Genomic DNA, 19,609 nt, shown 5'->3' with positions numbered 1-19,609 from the left:
GGGCCCATCTAAGAAAAGATCTTCACTCCGGTCGAAACCACCAACAAGGAACCCTTTGTCGGACAAAGACCCATTTTCCAAGCATGAACGAGGCCTGGGCCCACGAATGCCATTCAGAGGACCTCGCAAGTCGCATTGGTCGGGGTTCTCTTGTCGGACACGATGTCCTCCGATCACAGTGCATACATAAAAGAAAATTTTGTGCCGCTCGAGCCGGCCAGAGGCCCATTTGGTACCCATTGCAACCTACCACAGACCTTCTCCGTTGGTTCGGACTCGGAGAACGACAGAAGACTGATAACAGTGAAAGGGTGCATAATGAGTCGATACGGTTTGACTCCGATTCTCACAGGAGGCCTCAGTAACAACTGAGAGCGTTCTACCCCGCTTCGACCAATGGCTCGTTGAGTGGAACTGGGACCCCTGTGCAAATTATTTGACCCTCTGCGCCCGTACGTGATCTTTTTGCACCAGTGAGATCCACTGCGTCGATCCGGCTGCAGCTGCCCCAGTGCGAAGACAGCCCGCGTCGGGGAGGGGACCGGTATACAATACATTCCGAGGGCCTCGGATTGGATCAATGGGCCCGGATTCCCACGTCGCGAGATGGCAGCTAATGAATACCTTGCGCCGGGATAGAAAGGTTCTTTAGCCACTAACCGGAAAAGGTAATACCCCTCCCCCCTGGTGTGCTACCATCTACTAGTGTACTGCAGTGTGCTATGCACCAGTATATCTACCATCCTAGTGAACCACCCACGTCTTCCTCCGTCCCGCATATCCGAGGGTCCCTTAAGTTTGTAAAATCCCTTGATGTCCTCTAGGAGCGCGAACGCCGGCGGAACCGGATTATAAGATGAAGGAAATTACGTGAACTTTGGTAAACCTTTGTAGACTTTCATCAGGAGCCTTTATTGCGCTGTGTCCTCCCTTTTCAACTTACCCAGTTTCTTCTCTATACCACATTATTCTCCAACGCTTCTCCTGTTCTCCTAGACTCTTCCTAAAAAACATTCATCTTTCTTTATAGCTCTACACGGCCTCAAACTTCGTTGCGCTCTCTAAGATTTCTCCAAAACTCCACATCTGTTTCCATTGTGTACTTTTCGATGTCACCTCCTTTCAGAAACAGCGCAGACACACATCGAAGCACAATGCACCATGCGTCACAGCATTTATTAGTAACTCAAGGGTTCACATAGAATGTCGCATAACCCATGCCTACAGCAAAGTACACTGAAACGACCACACACAAGTTGCATCTCTAAGCTGACTGTACACGGTCCACATTTGTCTGAACAGGAAACATGCCAACAAACTTGGCCTGGCGGAGGAGATCGCTATGCCATGCTAAAGCTCCCAGCATCGCACCTGAGACAAATAGGCGGTTGCATAGCACATCTGATGCTCTGAGACGGTTTTTGACGCACAGCATCGGGGACAGTGCCGTCACAATGACTTGGCTTGGCATCAACGCTGGATACCCAGTGGTGTGCCCGAGTTTAAGATCAGTTAGCTTTTCGAAGGGGGCGGCACCTGCTACATCTCGTCCCGCTGTGCGTGTGGCTGCCCGAACAAGACTTTGGAATTTGCAGACCGTAAGAATTATAAGATTTGTTAAGAAGTGATATGGCAGTGTTTAGGCAGCCCTTAACCGTGACACCACGAAGGTAGCGATGACGCGTCGAGACGGTGAAATTACGTCGGAGCTGGTGACATGGCGCTGTTACTGACGACACCACGCCGGATCTGTAGGCACGATGATAGAGCCGGCCATGACGGAGCCCGTGGACGGAGGAGCCCGTGCACCTGAAAAACATTTAAATGCATATGAAATTCTAAGAGTGAAAACAGGGAGCCCTAACAGAGCGGCACGCTCGGCAGACAAAGTCATGGTAAACTTGAGTTCATTTTTAGTTGAACCTGGGAAATTCCTTCCACTGTCTACACCACAAATCATTTCACACCACCAAACGATTTCTAAACGGATGGCTTAGCCTGTCAAGGACATACGTTGGAAAATATTTTGATAACCCACATTTTTTTCACTTTGCGATCCCTGACAATATTGGGGTAAAAAAATATTGCAGTGTAAAAATGCACTGTCGTGACAAACACAAGATTCTCGACCATGGTCTGTCTCGTCCTCCAGCAAGGCCGTTCACACCACACGAAGCTCCCCAAGGTAATTTTAGGTTACCATTAGACGTCACATGAGGCGAAATTCGTGTTGAGATAAAGCACCTTGGTACACCCGTTTGATATGAAAAGGGCGAGAATAGAAGTAATAAATACCTCCAACATACTCATCCAAATCCATGACAGGTGACCGGAGAAGTGGAACAATGACAGATGAACTGACCTAACCTAACATGATCTTAGCCTGAACTGCTTTGACCTTAACCTGAACTGACATAACTCTTCAAAATTCAGTGCTGAAAAAGTATAAACAAAAAATTACAAAATTTTGTTTCTAATTTTATGGTATGATCCTAACGGAAAAGGATACGTTCGTTCGTTTCATCTAGTTACGCAGGTCTACGGTCAATATTGGTGGTACACTTGCTCTGATATTGGTTTGAAAATACTGGTTTAAGTTGATCTGAGATCACTGAAGATTTCAATGATTTCTACGGCGATATGCACTGTCTGTAACATCGTCAAACATGTCATATATGTCACATCAATGCCTGGGTGCATTTGCACGGGATGACCACTGCTTGAGTTTTTTAATTAGACGATTTGATTCTTAGATATCATAAACACAACGTACTGTTGGCTCCGGAACGTTGGGGGCTCCGTATTCCGGACATCAATTTCGAACGAACCACCTGGTATGACTGCACTTTTTCGCAGTGTGCGTTTCAGACCATGTGACATTTTTTCTTAGTTAAAACGCAAATTAATGGAACGTTCCTTCCACTCATCATGCTAGCAACAACACTGAAAAGCCGATTGTAGGTAAAGGCCACGGTGATGCATGCTCTGACGTCAGATACATAGCAAGGACGTTCTCCTGGCGCAAAAGCTAAACACCAGAAGCGACGGGGCAGGATGGGACAAACGAAACAGCAGAGCACACGGCAGTGCATGACAGATGGCACTGTAGGACAGAAGACTTGGGCGGGGGGGGGGACGGCAAAAATCCAAGGATTCAGTACAGAGGGCCGAAAGCGGAGGACAGAGGACAAGACGGCCAGAATGAACAACAGAAAATAGATAAACACAAAATCCGCCCGCCCTGGCCAGCGCACACAGATGTTCTGCTCAAGACAAAACAGGATATGGCAAGACAAGACAGACAAGACAAGACAAGACAGGACAGGACAGACCCGACCATGACAGGCTCGGCCATATGGGAGTTTTTCACCTTCGCCCAATGATGGCGTCTTGGGGCCTCCCCGAAATATGTTGGAAACTAGCGGGCTATGGTCACGGCAGACAAGGTATCGGAAAGCTCTAGTCAAGCTGCATTAAATGGGTGTGACTGAATATGAGTGAACGTAATATTGGACAGATCAATCAGGTCATATGCATCTAGTTAGAACGCCTAGCTGTCTCCTCTTATATAAAGAACTGAAATTGCTAAGACAATGGAGAGGATGGCGTCATATGGGTCCGGAAAGCTTTGCCAGAGGAGTAAAAATAGTGAACATCACCAGGTGTGACCTGATGTCGTTTTTCACTTGGCTTTTACAACGCACTCAGATGCTGAGGCTATGTGGCGTCGCCTGCCTCCCATCCTGGCAGGAAGAGTGGGCACCGCGAAGAATCCAACCCCGTACCTCTAGTTTCCTAGACGCGCAGTCCTGCAGTATCGGTACCCTGCGATATGGCAGCCGGCGGCGGCCTTCAAGGCGGGGAAGGCTGTTGTTGCATTGACCCACCCAGCGATATCAGGGAACTTTCATGTCTTCAACACCATTAAATGGCACATAGGAACAACTTGAAAAAGCAGATCTGTTCACAAAATCATAGTTCGACCTGGCTTGACTCTGGGTGAACACACGTGACAAAAGAAACCAGGACGATATCAATGCACAACAGTGGCATTAATATGCGATTCAAGGGTCAAAGATCACCGCCATTGTCACTAGCTCGACATCCGCACCAGAACATAAACACTGCCATCTGGTTCGTTGGCTATTCATCTCCCCAAAAAGTACCGTTTACATGGGTGGCCGAAGGTGCTACCAATTTGAACTGGAGGGATAATCTGACCAAGGACCTCTCATCTGCGTTAACATACGCAAAACCTCCCCTACGTCTGTTTGAACGCCGGTGGTCCAAACTTGAAGATTTCAAATCGAAGTGCAATTGTGTGGATGGAGTGCGTTTTTGAGACAGATGGTCGCAGTGGTGCAGCTACTGTGCAGATGATAGCTGGAGATCGTCAGGGTTTGTGCAAAGATCGTGGCCGGATGCTTATGTGAAAAGATGGACCTCGCCAGATTATCCACCGAGCGGCATCGAATGGTAAATATTTCTGTTAGTAGATGTTTTGTGCCTATCAGTCTCACAAGCTCAGAGCATGCAGTTGCCTGCAAACTTTGATTTTGGTTTTGGGCATTTTTTCCAGCCTCTGCTCTGACACAAGGTCACCATCTTCTGGAAAGGATAGACCATCAGTAAAACTTATATGCAAACAACCTTTTTGTAAGTTGGGGCACTTATGGTGACCTCTGACCTGACACAAGGACATTGCCTTCTGAGCAGAACGGCTATCGACCATGGCGCATCGAGTGGTACAGGCTTCGTGCCGATCGGTCGCGTACGCTCGTAACATGGGGGCGCGTCTACAGACAATATTGGAGATATCGGACGTTTTTTGATGACGTTTGACCGGACCAACTGTCACCATGATTAGAAAAGGCGAGGATTCCAACAATGGCGCATCAATCAAAGAAAGTTTTGTACTGATATGTTCCACACGCTTGGAGACACACACGCAGGGATGTTTTCCAGTCAATTTTCCACTATTCGGAATTTTTGGTGGCCTTTGACCTGTGCCAGGGTCACCATGTCCTGAAATGGACAACCTGTCAACCAAGCGTCATCATATTGTGAAGGTTTCATATTGACCAGTGCCATAGGTTTGGAGGATGGGACTGAAAACAGGTTTTGGTGGCCGCTTCCTCTCTCCCGTTCTTGGAGACTTACGCAAACAAATTTGTTGCACTGACTGCAAAAAAGAACAAGTAATGTACACACACACACACACATATATATATATATATATATATATATATATATATATATATATATATATATCCCTCTATCCTATCTATCCTCATCTGTCTGCTTGACTGATCTGAATCTGATTCAACTCGTGACTCAGTTGTTTCATTTTTGATTTGACCAAGTTCAGACTATATTTATATTGAGGTACTCGACTGATGACTCATGCAGATTGCAAAATCAAATATCAAGTATCTGGCTCATTCATTTATGTACACGTAAGTGCTATCTATATATGCATTTATATATATATATATATATATATATATATATATATATATATATATATATGTGTGTGTGTGTGTGTGTGTGTGTGTGTGTGTGTGTGTTTGATTTAAAATAACTGCTGACTCAGCATTGACGAGCTTTTTGATGCATCGTTCTGGTTTCCGGGCCTTTGACTAGAACGATGCATCAAAAAGCTTGTCAATGCTGAGCTAGCAGTTATTTTTGATCAAACATGCATCAAAGAAAGAATTCTGCCAAAATATTCCAATATATATATATATGTATATATATATATATATATATATATATATCTGTATATTCTTTGGTTTACAACTGATATTTGACAAACTTCAGGATGAACAACATGGGCTCTTCTGTTTAGAAACGGTGATGATAATTATGTGCTGATGATGCAAAACACTTCATAACTCATGCTGCACTGTGTTAATTATGACACTGAAATTACATGTGATTTTGCCTAGGGTGCACCATATTTCCCTGTGCTGCCAATTTGACCTCAGCCATATGACTCACTGATACAACTTTGTGGGTAATAATTAGCTCATGATGCAGCTCATGAAATGTTTGACGAATGTGATTCAAGTGTGACCCAAACAAACATCTTTCAGTGAGCAGATGAAGCCTGTAACTCAACCCAATATGATTGACTCAAGCAGATTCACATTTCAGCCTAAGGTGAACACAGGTCTGGGTAGTATGTTGATATCTGTGCAAAATCCTGCATTTTAGGAGATGGTTGCCTGGTTATGGTGTTCACATCAGGCAAACTGGCATTACTTTGCCATGTTCATTGTGTTGCTGACAAAGGTTTGGTATAGCGTGTTTGACACTCCCACAATATTTGAGATCTTTTTTAGAATGTGCATATTAGTGGTATATATATGCATATATATATATATATATATATATATATATATATATCCCTCTCTAGAACCAATCTATCTGCCTAATTCTGCCTGCCTGCCTCTACCTGACTGACTGCCCGGCTCTTGTTTTCTGTCTCTGCCTGAATCCTCCCGTCTGACCGCATAACAGCCTGGCCATGCTTGACTCTGCCCGTCTGCCTGACTCTAACTCACTGTTTGATCCTGACCGACTGCTTGACTCTTCCTGCCTGCCTGGCTGACTCTGCCTGATTGCCTGGCCCTGCGTGACTGCCTGACTCTGCCTCCCCGAGTGCCTGACTACATGGCCCTGCATGCGTGAGTGCCCGGGTACCTGGCCCTGCCTGCCTGAGTAGGAATGGATGTAGTATATTGCCTATATATATATATATATATATATATATATATATATATATATATAGCTAATCTCTCTCCCTCTCTCTCTCTCTCTCTCCTCCTCTCTCTCTCTCCTCTCTCTCTCTCTCTCTCTCTCTCTCTCTCCGTGTGTGTGTGTGTGTGTGTGTGTGTGTGTGTGTGTGTGTGTGTGTGTGTGTGTGTGTGTGTGTGTGTGTGTGTGTTGTGTGTGTGTGTGTGTGTGTGTGTGTGTGTGTGTGTGTGTGTGTGTGTGTGTGTGTGTGTGTGTGTGTGTGTGTGTGTGTGTGTGTGTGTGTGTGTGTGGTGTGTGTGTGTGTGTGTGTGTGTGTGTGTGTGTGTGTGTGTGTGTGTGTGTGTGTGTGTGTGTGTGTGTGTTGTGTGTGTGTGTGTGTGTGTGTGTGTGTGTGTGTGGTGTGTGTGTGCTCTTGTGTGCCGTGAAAAACAGAGGACCAAATCCGGTTACACACCCAACAACCCGTCACTGCCGAGGTCCGGTATTCACTACCGAGGTCCAAATGCCGGACCTCGGTTTTCAGAGGCCTTAAATGAGATATTTAGTCTTGTTTGAACATGTTTATCCGATTTTCAGCTGGTCCTCGAAAAACGTAATTACACGCATTTTTACTTCCGGTTGTGTAAAGTGTGTTATCTTGGACGAACTGCGCGCGTGTGTAAGTTTTTCAGGTGGCACGGTCACGTGGAAGAGAATAGAGATGAATAAGGAAATGCGAAATCGCGCTGCTCCATGATATGGTCTCATCACTTGTAAGTTGTTTGCGCTTGGTATAAGCATTTAAATCACATTGAATCACGTTGAAACTGGTGATGAAAGATATTAATGTAAATTGTGTTAAGTCGCATGAGATACATATCTCTATCGCCGCCATTGCGCGTTCTTGGAACGAGCGCGACGGTGACATTGCGGTGTGCGGCCTCTCGGACGAGAAGACTGGGCTTACGTTGGATGCAAGTTATTGTCGGTTTTAGGTTTTATCGTTTTTTTTTTTTATTTAGGTCGGCAAGGTTTTAAAAAGTGAGTAGTAAATATTCGAAAGGGATTGGTGAACCCTGTTTACCGACAACTGTAGCTAATGGAGGACTGATCTGCCTTGGTTGATTAGAGAATGGTGTGCTGATAAGGATAGTTGCTGAAGTGGCAAACATTGTGTTAGCTTTTGAAGGTGGTTGAAGAGATTGACTTCAGCAATATTATGCAATTGTCTGGGTAGGTTTATCACGCTAGACCAGACGTTTGTCAGGGGGATGCTTGCAGTTTTTCTCATGCATTTGCAGTGGGTGTTGTATTACATTAAAAAAATGTTGCCGTTAGGTACTTACAGACATGTTCCCCAACCCCCTAGAACAACACGTTTTCAGAGGCTTTGGGCATCAATTTAGCCTTGAAGGGGAAATCATTACAAACATAGGGTTTTCCATACATCGGAACCTTAGTGTGTGGTAGATACCAGAGCATAAAAGGGTGTGTGCCACATTTGTATGGGTTTCAATTGAAATTAGCCATCTTGAAGATCATTCAGTATGTTACACAGTCCTGCCATTCTTAAGCACCCTTCTAATTTTGTAAACCTTTCTAGTTTCTGATCTACACACCTGCAAAGGTGCGAATATTACTTCGTGGTGACTATTTCAAGGTCACCCAGGCACCCACAACGCGTAATGTCTTCAAATGCTGCCATTTCAATGGCCATGGGGCGATTAAGGCAAGCCATCATATGACCGTTGCGTCGTTCATATCCGGCTTTGTGAATACATTTTCAGACGTAACGACCGTCGGTTGGCTCAAATCAATGTTGTGCAAGATTACGTAAGTTGTTCAGTGCATTAGCATTAGCAGAGGAGCATTTTTCACATAGCTAAGACAATATTAATAGCCTTATTCGTCGAAGAAAACCGGGAGAATAAAGATATAGTTGAATTGATATTTCGGCAACATGCCTATATCGAAAAAGGAGCAGAAATAAATTCAAAATTGCCTGCTGGTGGCCCTACTCGATTTTTCAGCTTTTTTGGAAATAGAAAGCCAGTTTTTACAGGACACCAACTCTTAGAGGATTAAACAAAAAGTTATTGCTAGCCGTTACCACGATACGGTGCTTATCTAATAATTAGAATAGGCGACAATACGTGTACATGCAAACTAATTCAAGCAAGTAGGCGTCATGCATTACGCTTCATTCAAACATACAAACGAGTTGAGGTTAACAGGTATCACAGTCGCGCATCAATTATACATGCAAGCGATTTCAACTGAACAGACATCGCACATCACGCGTCAGGCGTCACTTCACATGTTAACTATTTTAAGCTAGCACACATCGCATATAAAGGCACATATCATGTTCGCAAAATCGGCCAGGATGAGCTTTGTATGTTAAAATTTGGTCGCTGATTTTTTGCAAGAATAGATTAAATTTTTCCCTACCTGGGTGGTCCTCTCCTCTGTAGACGACTTTGGGCTCTAAAAGGGGCATAGGGTCCATACCTCCCTCGATTTCAGCCTGAGCGTGTTTTGCCAAAAAATGGTCACCGAAAGGGGTATTCCCTGTTTTGTTTGAGTCTATGTCGGGAAGTCCATACGTCCCTCACGTTTAAGATACAATGAACACCTCCGGGGCGCTAAAAAAAAACTTACTTAGTCCTTAGTTAATCTCCACCCACTGAATAATTTTTAGCATTGTTGCTGTTTCAGGTGATGTTATAGCTACTGGACATTGAAGCGATTGAAGACCAGAAAGCCTTAGTGCGACCGGCTTGATTCAGGTCAATTGATGTCAGGAAAGTCAAATTATTTAGGAAATGACTACTCTGAAGAGGGTGTGAATCATTTGTGACATGTAGAATTTGTTGTCATCAGCTCTAACCTAGCATTTCATGCATGCTTTTCTTTCTCTATCTACCCCATCACATTGTCCAACACTGCCAACACCACTGCATCGTCCGACCCCCACAAATATGCCACTACACTGCCTGGCTCCACCATCCCTATCAGTGCCTTAACCAGTAGGATGTCATTACAGTGCATGACACCATGCACCCCACCACAATGTCTGGGTCTACCCATCCCACCATGGTGTCTGACCCCTCCAGCTCCATGCGAGTGTCGGCTCCATGCAGCTGACCCCATTGCCCTGCCAGTTTCACCAGTGTCTGATCCTGCCAACACCACCAATGTCTGCCTCCCCCCCCCCCCCTACCATTGTGTGACCATAACAGCTCCTGCATGGTGCGTGACCTCAGTGTAACGCCATTTTGGTATCTCATTCCACCATCCTCATCGCTGGTCTACGCAAGCACGTGTCAACTGTACCAGCCCCACTTTATTCTGCAACCAACGCCACCACCACCTGCACCAACACCACTAACATATCGCGGCCTGCAATTATGTAGGTACACCCGCATCCGCGTTATTGAATGGTCTTGTCAACATTTAGTGCTCCTTCTCTGTGGCACCACCGGTGCATGGCGTCATTCTTTAATGAAACATGCAAAAACATTTTTGTTCTCAGGTGGCCTATATGTATACCATTGGGAGAGTTAAAGAAGTTTAGTCCTCTAAAAGAAGTCCTCCGGAAAGTTTACTGCAACAAAGGTAACTCGGGCTATATTTGGGATGCTTAAGGACTTACGCGCAACAGCATTTTCATATGCTATTTGCAATATGGAGCATGATATTCTTCGGGAAGGACGGATTTTGGGGCGTTCGGGTCAAGAGTTCGAGCTCATGGGTCCTCGAGAATATTTACCGCGGGCACGGCTACCCGAAGAACAATGAGAAACATTGGCGATGGTGGAAATAGGCCTCGTAAGCAGTTTCCCTGCCAAATTCGAACAGGTGGGGTGCAGAAGTTGCTTTAAAAAGGTTTTAGTCACTGGCAGTCTCGGTTTTTTTATTGTATGTGAAATGTGTATGGCTTAGGATGCTTGCTGCAACATAGTTTCTTTAATTATTTCCCATGAATGGGACGATTGAACCAAGCCTTGGATCATTACTATATGTTGTTTTACGCATTTTACGACGGGATCAATGATATATATATATATATATATATATATATATATATAATATACATCACCAACGCCGGTTTGTTTGCGCGGGAATCACCGACGCTTTCATGAGCGTGGGGTCCGGCCGCTCACTGAACATAGCTTGTGGTAGCGGGTTTGGCTGCCACATCCGGCTCCGGGCCATAACGGTGTTGCCAAAAATCCATCGAGGGGACACTAAGCATGGTTCTGGTCTGCGCACTCCGGGTAGATCAAAATGCCTGCGAAGAGACCTCGTCTGCGGGGGCTAGACAGACGAGTGTCTCGCAATGGCGTGGAGAAGCCCATCCGCAGCAAGGAGGGGTGTCGGTCTTCCAGCGTGTCACGTTCTCAAAAACAGTTGCGGCGTTGGTGTGCATTGGGGCTGCCTCCCATCTGTTTCGCGGCCAGTATCACGGTGTGACGTCGGATAGTTTCAAATGCGATGGTCAGGTCAGCGGTTTGGTTGTCTGGTCTTTTTGTAATTTTTGTTGATGCATTCACATATAGCGTGCAATCACACTCACAATACGCACTCGATCCAAAATCATCTATCAAATATATCATAATGTTTGCATCATGGCGCACACTACCTTCATCCTGCACTACCCGCGATATGGCAGTGGTCAGAAAACTGTCCACTCTTACCAACCAGCCAGTAGACATACACTTGGGCTAGGGGGGCGTACTCGCCCGGGGGCTGGGATGACGGTCTGTGGGCCACCGCCGCCTGTCTGTCGTAGTTTCGTCACTTCTTATTGATGCATTGTTTGAGCTTAGAGGCAATAAGCTTTTTACCACAACTCGTTTCGGTTATGCCTCGCTGTCTTACGACTGTTAACCGTATGGCGTGCATGAACAGCATGGCATTGACAGGGCGTAGTAAGCCTAGAACATCAGGGCATGGACTCGCATCTGCCGCATGCGGTCAGCGATGATATTGGAACTGTTGCTCTTCTCTAAATCGATTCCCATCGCAGCTGTGCGTGCATGGCTACAGGAATGAAGACAGGCACGCCATAGTTTGCCAACGGGCGCGCGTACCATGCATGAGGGCCGTCCGAATCACGGTAGCTGCTGATCGCGTTGAAGATGAATGTTGGCGACTCTGCTGTTGTTGGCCTAATTTCAGGTTAAGTTCGGCTGCGTGGCTAGAGCTTAGTACGATTTATTGTTGTCCCCCTCTCTCCGCCCCCATCGCCGCCCCATCACTTCCTTCTTCTTGACGGCAGTGCATGAGCTCTAACAAGATGGGTAATATGTACGCGGACGGGAGGCCTGTGGCCTCCGATATTTATTCACGGATTTGCTGCGAACTGGAAAGCTATCTTTCGGGACACGACTATTGCACAGCTATTTTAATTCCACCACCCGTGAGCCATCAGCGTGGTGCATGCCCACGCTTCTGAACACAAGCACAACTTTCTTTCACGTGGGGGTCACAATCCTGTTCTGAACTGAAATTTCTCATATCTCACCCGTTTTCGGCTTTCCAGATTACTCCCCGAGAGCGACACTCGTTAAGGATGCGAGTATTTGAAGTTCCGCTTTCAAGCATTGGACGGCCTGCAAATTACCATTGGAGCCAAACTGTATACATTTTCTAGATGATCTTAAATACGGAGCGGTATTCTAAAGATGCAGTTGTGCAGTGTGTAGTTCGTAGATTACGAAACAACGGAGCGAGAATACAGTTGGCGTTCCGTTTTGGGTCAGTTATTTTGTTTTCCTTTTTCCATGTTTTAAAGTCGCTGTGCTTTATGCTCAGGATCGAAGCAAAATGTACAGGAGTAGGCTGCGATGTGATGCGTGTTGTATAAAACCAATAAACCAAAAATGGCATCTCTGTCTGCAAAGGGAAAAATCTGGACGAGGTCGACTACCTCAACAGCGCACCAATGGCAGAAGAGGACGATCCGGAGGACATGGGTGAAGACGATTGTGTGGTGGAGGTCGCAAATGTCCTACCTGGACAAAAAGCCAAGAGGGGAAGGGAGACTTGTTTCCGGAGGAGACATCTTCACATCGAGAGACTAACAATGACGCTCAGGAAAAAAAAAACACCACTGGCAAAAAAGACGTATTGCCTGGTGCAATGCGGAAAAGGCAGCTGTGATGAGGCAGCTTGGCATGTTTGTTAGCCACATGGAGGTTTCTGGCCAAGCTGCATACTTACGTGCCCTGTCAGCAGAAAATGCTCTGTCCTAGCGCTCATGGAGAGATGTTAAATCCATGTCCATAACGTGATTGTTAGAGCACGTCGTAAGGTGAAATGAGTCTCAGTGACTTACACATTAGATGTCGACTTCGTTCACGTTTGGATGATGCTCGCTAGTAAATTTCGCAACGACAAAAACGATCTCCTTGTTGTTGCTCCCGTTTATAGTAGCAATCTGTGTAGGTGGAGCTGATGAACGGTGAAAAAGCAGTGCTCACCAAGGGCAGTATGGCGAGATTTGCAATTCTGGGCGGAAGATGACACCTAAGCACGGAAATAGACCCACCCCATTGGTAAAAATGCGTTATACCTGAATGTCAGTTTGGAAGCAAATTAGGTGTGTCATTCTCCTGTCGCATCTTTCCAATACAGGATTCAATGCAAATGCCTCTTTCTCTACGTCATTTTTGAGATCCGTTGGCAAATCTGACACCACTACACTTAACCAAAGCACACTTGTTACATTGGGAAGTGGTGGGCCACAGGGGCCTTTGACTAGTTTTTGAAGACTGGAATGGGCGCGTGGGCGTCGAGCACGAAATCTCGCATCAGCCAAACAGCCGACATGTTTATGAGGCAGCTCGTTTGGCTTCAGTGACTGACTGCAATGACTGTAACGACTGACTCATTGATTTTAGTGTTGCACGGTCCTCCTTCCTCGATCAGCAGCTGATTGCTACATCCCGCCGCACCATAGATTCCACTTGTATGAAGAAAGTGCATATGCGTAATTGACACGTATATAAAAAACCCAACACACGCAAGCCGTGGGAAAGGCACATTTAACAGGTAGCGTGAGCACGTGACTCACAGTTACACCAACAGCGAACCATTAACCCACATTCAGTCGCATAAGAGGCCATCATTAAGTAGACCGCTGCATTGACGCCGGCACAAGCCGTATCCCAAGCGCGGGCTACAAACTGTACCCCACCAATCGAGGCCGCCGCGCACTCGCGCCGCCAGTCACATCCACAGCATTAGAGGCTGTGTACTGTCGCCCTAAGACACCGGGGTTCGCGAGCAGGGTCGAGCAACATGGGCTTTGTATACTGACTGGAACGCCGACAGTGTAGAAGAGACTGTCGGAGTCACCTGCGAATGAGATGAACGGCGGCTGCCCACCGAAGCACCTGAAACTGCAGTAGCTCGGTCAGCAGATAAGCAGTTCCAGCAGCACCTCGAGTCAATTTTTCCACCGCTGTCTGGCGCGTCGCCTCCGTTGCCCGCTCCTCAGCCCCGGCCGCCCTCTGCTGCAGCCGTTGCAACAGCAGAAGCTTCGGGAAAACCGCCGTCGAGTAGTGTGCCACCGACCGGGTCATTGATGATGCTTTAGCACTATTAGCACTATTAGTGCTAAAGGGTCATGGAAACCCAAAAGGCGTTGGTTGCCCTTTCTCCTACTCTTACCGCTCGGAGTTGGGGACGGAAAACATTTAGTGTCCCGGGTGTCCAGCCGTCGGGGCAAGCACTCATCGGGTAGTTTAATGAACTGCAGTCATTTGTTATGCGGTCCGAGGCGATTCCACAGCATGGAGCCAATGTCGTATGGAGGTCGATGGAGCCAAAATCCGTTGGTGATATCAACCCGCCTGGGGAGGGCTTTTTCATGAAGAGTGTTCAGCAGGTATTAACATGGCGTATGCTACTATTTATCCGACTTGATTTAGACTTTAACGGGACGGCCGGAAAGTGCACCATGATAAAATAGAGTAAAACGATTTTTATATTATAGATGAATGATTTAAGCAGCAGAAAGCCTACAATCCGCCGTTATTTGCCTATATCTGAACGCAAACCAACAGCCTGACGCGCAAGCAGGAGCGCAGGGAGGGAAGGCCACAGGGGGCACGTTCCCCCTGCCTAAGGTTTCAGGGGACCCGAAGGGCTTCGGGATTTACGATTAAGGGCCTGATTTGAGGGCCCAAAGGCCAGAAAGGTCGGCTGGAAGACTATTCAGAGCGCCGGCCGGCACAATGGGGCACTCCAATGCCAGCGATATTTTTGTTTGGGGGGGGGGAGCTTTCACCATTGGGGAGCCCTTTATCAACCTTGTGCGTGCCCCTGGCCCATTGCCAAAGCTCTGGCTGCGCGCTTGTGCACAAGGTAGCATATTGATATCGGGCCGTGTTTGGTTTGTCGCCGTCATCTTTCAAAGGTGGCCGCGACACTGGTTTATGAGATGGTCGTTGCCTCGCTGATTAATTAACATGTTGGTTTCAAGCGAAACATTTGTCGAGAAATATCCAAAACAGACTGTTCGACATCGTCTCTCACCGGTAAAGGGGCCCTCAGTTTCCCAGCAACCCCCAAGCAGTCCTTCTGAATGATGTTCGAGGCCCCCGACCTGAAAGCCTTTGTCCCTTTGTCCTTAATTTCTAGGTGCAACTCCTGGTCCTCAATACACAGCTGAATATGACAGAAAAGTCACACACGGTCCTCTGTTATCACTATGTCCTCGGTATTTTCAATTGCCAGTGTAAGCTAAAGATGGCAGCTTTACCCCTCGAGCGACCCATCCTGTTCTTAAACGGCCAAATGGCTGCATGGCCTTCCAATTTGGCTGCGATGCCGCCATTCGTTCGGGTGGTTCTCGGTAGTGACGGCTGAGTCAGGTGTCCCGTAAAGCACGGCACACGTGTGTGTGTGTGTGTGTGTGTGTGTGTGTGTGTGTGTGTGTGTGTGTGTGTGTGTGTGTGTGTGTGTGTGTGTGTGTGTGTGTGCGTGCGTGCGTGCGTGCGTGCGTGCGTGCGTGCGTGCGTGCGTGCGTGCGTGCGTGCGTGCGTGCGTGTGTGTGTGTGTGTGGGGGGGGGGGGGGGGGGGGGGGGTGTGGGGGTGTGGGGGTGTGGGGGTGTGTGTGGGTGTGTGTGGGTGTGGGGGGGGGGTGTGGGTGTGTGGGTGTGTGTGGGTGTGTGTGGGTGTGTGGGTGGGTGTGGGTGTGTGGGTGCGTGTGGGTGGGTGGGTGGGTGCGTGCGTGCGTGTGGGTGGGTGGGTGGGTGCGTGTGGGTGGGTGGGTGGTGGGTGCGTGTGCGTGCGTGTGTGCGTGCGTGCGTGCATGCATGCGTGCATGCGTGCATGCGTGCATGCGTGCATGCGTGCATGCATGCATTCCTGATGTTTTCAACAAACTTAATGCAATTCCTACCATCGCTCACAAAGCAATGTGTGATGTTGTCCTGTACATCTTATAGGATCATACACCCAATGGTTTTTAATGGGGATCCTCGGTTTGGAAACTGCGGCCAGTTGGTCTGCACCCTTTCACTTAATATTATTGGCAGGCAGGCCTTCCAAATTGCGGACTGATAAATTCCGCTGAACCCTTAATTATCTTGACATGCAAAAAGCTCAGGTATTTGATACACGCAATAACTTATGTGTTGTACATTAGTCATTGTTTCACCCGATATCTTCAGCTTGATGCACATTTTAGGGTTAAGTTCACATCTATGACTCACATTTGTAACTTGACTCAAATCCAATTATAATGCCAGGCCATATGTGCATGCTAACCAGACTTGTGTTCAACTCAAGCTGAACCACAAATGCACTCAGGAGTCAAAGATTTAAGGGTGAGTTGTAACCTAAGCCAGTTCACTAGGAAAAATGATACTTTGAGTCATGGGCTTATCACATTCTTCACACATGTTGTGAGCTTAATCATGAACCAATGATTTCTACCAATGTTGTGCTAGTGGCTGAAATTGAAATGGCAATATCTGGAAATACAGTATGCATTTGCAAAATCTCGGCCAAAAATCAGCATGACAAAATAATGGCAGTTTGCCTCACATGATCACCATAACCAGGATACCATTTACTAAAATGCAAGATCATATATATATATATATATATATATATATATATATATATATATATATAAACATGCTAGCCAGAACTGTGCACAACTCAAGCTGGATTGGGAATCTGCTCATGAGTCAATCATCTTGGGGTGAGTTATACGCTGCATCTGCTCGTTGGGAAAAATGCTACTTTGAGTCATACTTGAATCACATCTGTCAAATGTTTCATGCACTGAGTCATGAGCTCATTATTTTCCCAAAAGTTGTATCAGTGAGTCATATGGCTAAAGTCAAATTGGCAGCCAAGGAAATATGGTGCAACCAAGGCAAATCCACAACTTACTTCAGTGTCAAATTAGCATGGTGCTGCATAAGTTATACAACTTTTTGTAGCATCAGCACATAATTCTTAGTGCAATTTCTAAACAAAAAAGCCCATGCCGTTCATCCTGAAGTTTGCCAAATCTCAGCCAAAAACCAGTGGAGATATATGTATATGTACAGATATATGTATATATATACACACACACACACACACATATATATATATATATATATATATATATACACACATATATATATATAATGTACATATGCATATATATATATATATATATATATATATATATATATATATATAATGTACATATGCATATAAATGAGCCAGAGCTTGATACCTGATTTTGTAATTTGCATGAGTCATGCATCATGTGCTCCAATGTAAATATGGTCTGAACTTAGTCAAATGAAAAGTGGAACAGCTGAGTCACGAGCTGAGTCAGATATTCCAGTCTGTGAGCCAGTCCGGACTTGATTCAAAGGTCAGGGTATACATTGCTACCTCATGTTAAGAAAGAACATCGTACATCAATCATCATTTTTAAGGCATATTGTATTTACATATTGTAATTAATTGTAAAAGAGGTCATCTAAGCTCTTACCTGGGAACTTAAATAACTACGATAGCGAACATCCCAGCGCAAACACGCAACAGCCGCGACCCCGGCGCCATTTCTAAGCGTGATCGCAACATTACTACGTGATCACAACGTTACTGCGCATCAAGAACCATAAAAATGTACGACGACAAAGGTAACAAGAATTCAGTAAAATGTGTTTCTTGCGTATCCAAGTGGTCTTCCGTAATGTTTGTAGATTGGCCAACATGGTGGGGAAATATGACGTTCTAGCGTGGGAATGAGAAGCAGGAAGTTTTGTTTAGCCGCCATATTCTCATTTTGCTTTTCGTTCCCCACACAAAGACGTCATATTTGCCCACCATGTCGACCAATCTACAAACAGTAAGGAAGACTGCTTGCACACGCAAGAAACACATTTCATTGGATTTTTGTTACCTTGGCCCTGTAAATTTGTATAGTTCTTGATGCGCAGTGATGTGATCACGCGTAGCAATGGCGCCGGGGCCACGGTTGCGGCGTGTTTGAGGCGCTCGGATGTCCGCTATCGTAGTTATTCAAGTTCTAAGGTAAGAGTTTAGATGGCCTGTTTTACGATTAATTACGATATGTTCTGCCTCAAAAACCACGATAGATGTACAATACTCTTTTTTAACATGAGGTAGTAATGTATACCATGGCCGAACCAAACACTTTTACCGCGACAGGACGCAGCTTCCAGGCATGCACTTACCAAATGGGGACACCCGCAGCAGCACTGGCTCTGGGAAAGCCTCTCGGCCGGGACGCTCCGAGCACTGGCCTCGCAGGAAAATGAAGCACGTGCAGAAAAGTAAACACCGGAAACGCTCAAAAAATGGCGCGCTAGCTCATAAGACGGCGAATCAAGTCCCATTATTTGACTGCCATTTGACTGGACTCAGCACATATGATTTGGACAAAAGCCTGCCTGTTGTTTCAAGTGTCCGCCGTTTCAGTGAAGGTCGCAGGGCAAAAATTGATTTACTGCTTAAGGTGTGAGGTGTGTGTTTTATGACATAAGGAACTCCCATCTTAACACATTTGCTCGTTCAATGGCTGTTCCTGTTGTCTGATGCTGTCCAGCTCATTCACCACAGTGGTCTATGATCCATGGTCATGGTTAATCAAGTGGCTTATTTCGTAGTGCTTCGCACGTTCATCTCACTGAGCCCGAAGCGCAGTACATACGAACAGCCACACCACCTTAGAATGTTCGAGATGTTAGCCAAACTTGTCGCAGAACAATGAAGCTAGCAGCTCAAAGCGAGAACAAGGGCTGACACTTTGGCACGGCAGCTGATATCTTGTCATTCCTTTATAAAACGTCGTCACACTGCTTTTATGGAACACCAGCGACTGCATTTACAATAAAAGCGCTCAGGGCAGGGGTGGATCCAAGCTTTCGTCTAGAGCGGAGCTTCGGTTTATTGTTGCGTCCCTGGAAGGTGGTGCTCCTTCGCTCCTCTCACAATGTTTCAGGATTCCGACCACTTTACTTTCATATGCTTATGTTTTAATTGGTCAAATATCTAAATTACATTAAAGGAATGATTCGCCGGATTGAGTCCTCTTCATTTTTAGAGGTAATCATTCCTATCCCTCACGACAAACTTGAAGATTTGGGACCATTTGTTGTGTCCCTGAACATCAGTTTGTCTTGAAAACAAAGGTTATGTGCACCCGAAATGATAATTCTGGTGCCCTTCGACCCAAATGCATCCAAAATGAATTGCTTAATGTGCAATTTGCGTCACTCAAGGGCACTTTCCAGTGTCCTAGTGTTGGCGAATTCCTTCACGTGTTGGCCAGAGCCCACATATGGCTCTAATGGCCACTCAAACAGATCGCTTAAGATATGGA

General features: G+C 46.1%; 2 long non-coding RNA genes across 4 annotated transcripts; one reads left to right on the top strand and one right to left on the bottom strand.

Annotated features, from left to right (window-relative positions):
* Window positions 1-1,161: 1,161 nt before the first annotated feature.
* LOC119099173 (uncharacterized) lies at window positions 1,162-18,667 on the bottom strand. Of its 2 annotated transcripts, none has more exons than XR_005094321.1 (2): window positions 18,462-18,667; window positions 1,162-1,809 (listed from the first exon to the last, which is right to left on the bottom strand). It is a non-coding gene; the product is annotated as an uncharacterized LOC119099173 (long non-coding RNA). The 2 variants fall into 2 exon arrangements; XR_005094322.1 differs by lacking the exon at window positions 18,462-18,667 and adding an exon at window positions 17,753-17,967.
* LOC119099172 (uncharacterized) lies at window positions 7,762-12,632 on the top strand. 2 transcript variants are annotated; one of them, XR_005094319.1, is made up of 4 exons: window positions 7,762-7,779; window positions 9,457-9,527; window positions 10,274-10,356; window positions 12,287-12,632. It is a non-coding gene; the product is annotated as an uncharacterized LOC119099172 (long non-coding RNA). The 2 variants fall into 2 exon arrangements; XR_005094320.1 differs by lacking the exon at window positions 10,274-10,356.
* Window positions 18,668-19,609: the final 942 nt, after the last annotated feature.

Source organism: Pollicipes pollicipes, unplaced genomic scaffold (genome assembly GCF_011947565.3).
Source record: "Pollicipes pollicipes isolate AB1234 unplaced genomic scaffold, Ppol_2.1 Scaffold_4740;HRSCAF=5597_pilon_pilon_pilon, whole genome shotgun sequence".
NCBI classification, from domain to species: Eukaryota; Metazoa; Arthropoda; class Thecostraca; order Pollicipedomorpha; family Pollicipedidae; genus Pollicipes; species Pollicipes pollicipes.
This window is presented reverse-complemented; position numbering and strand designations above follow the sequence as displayed.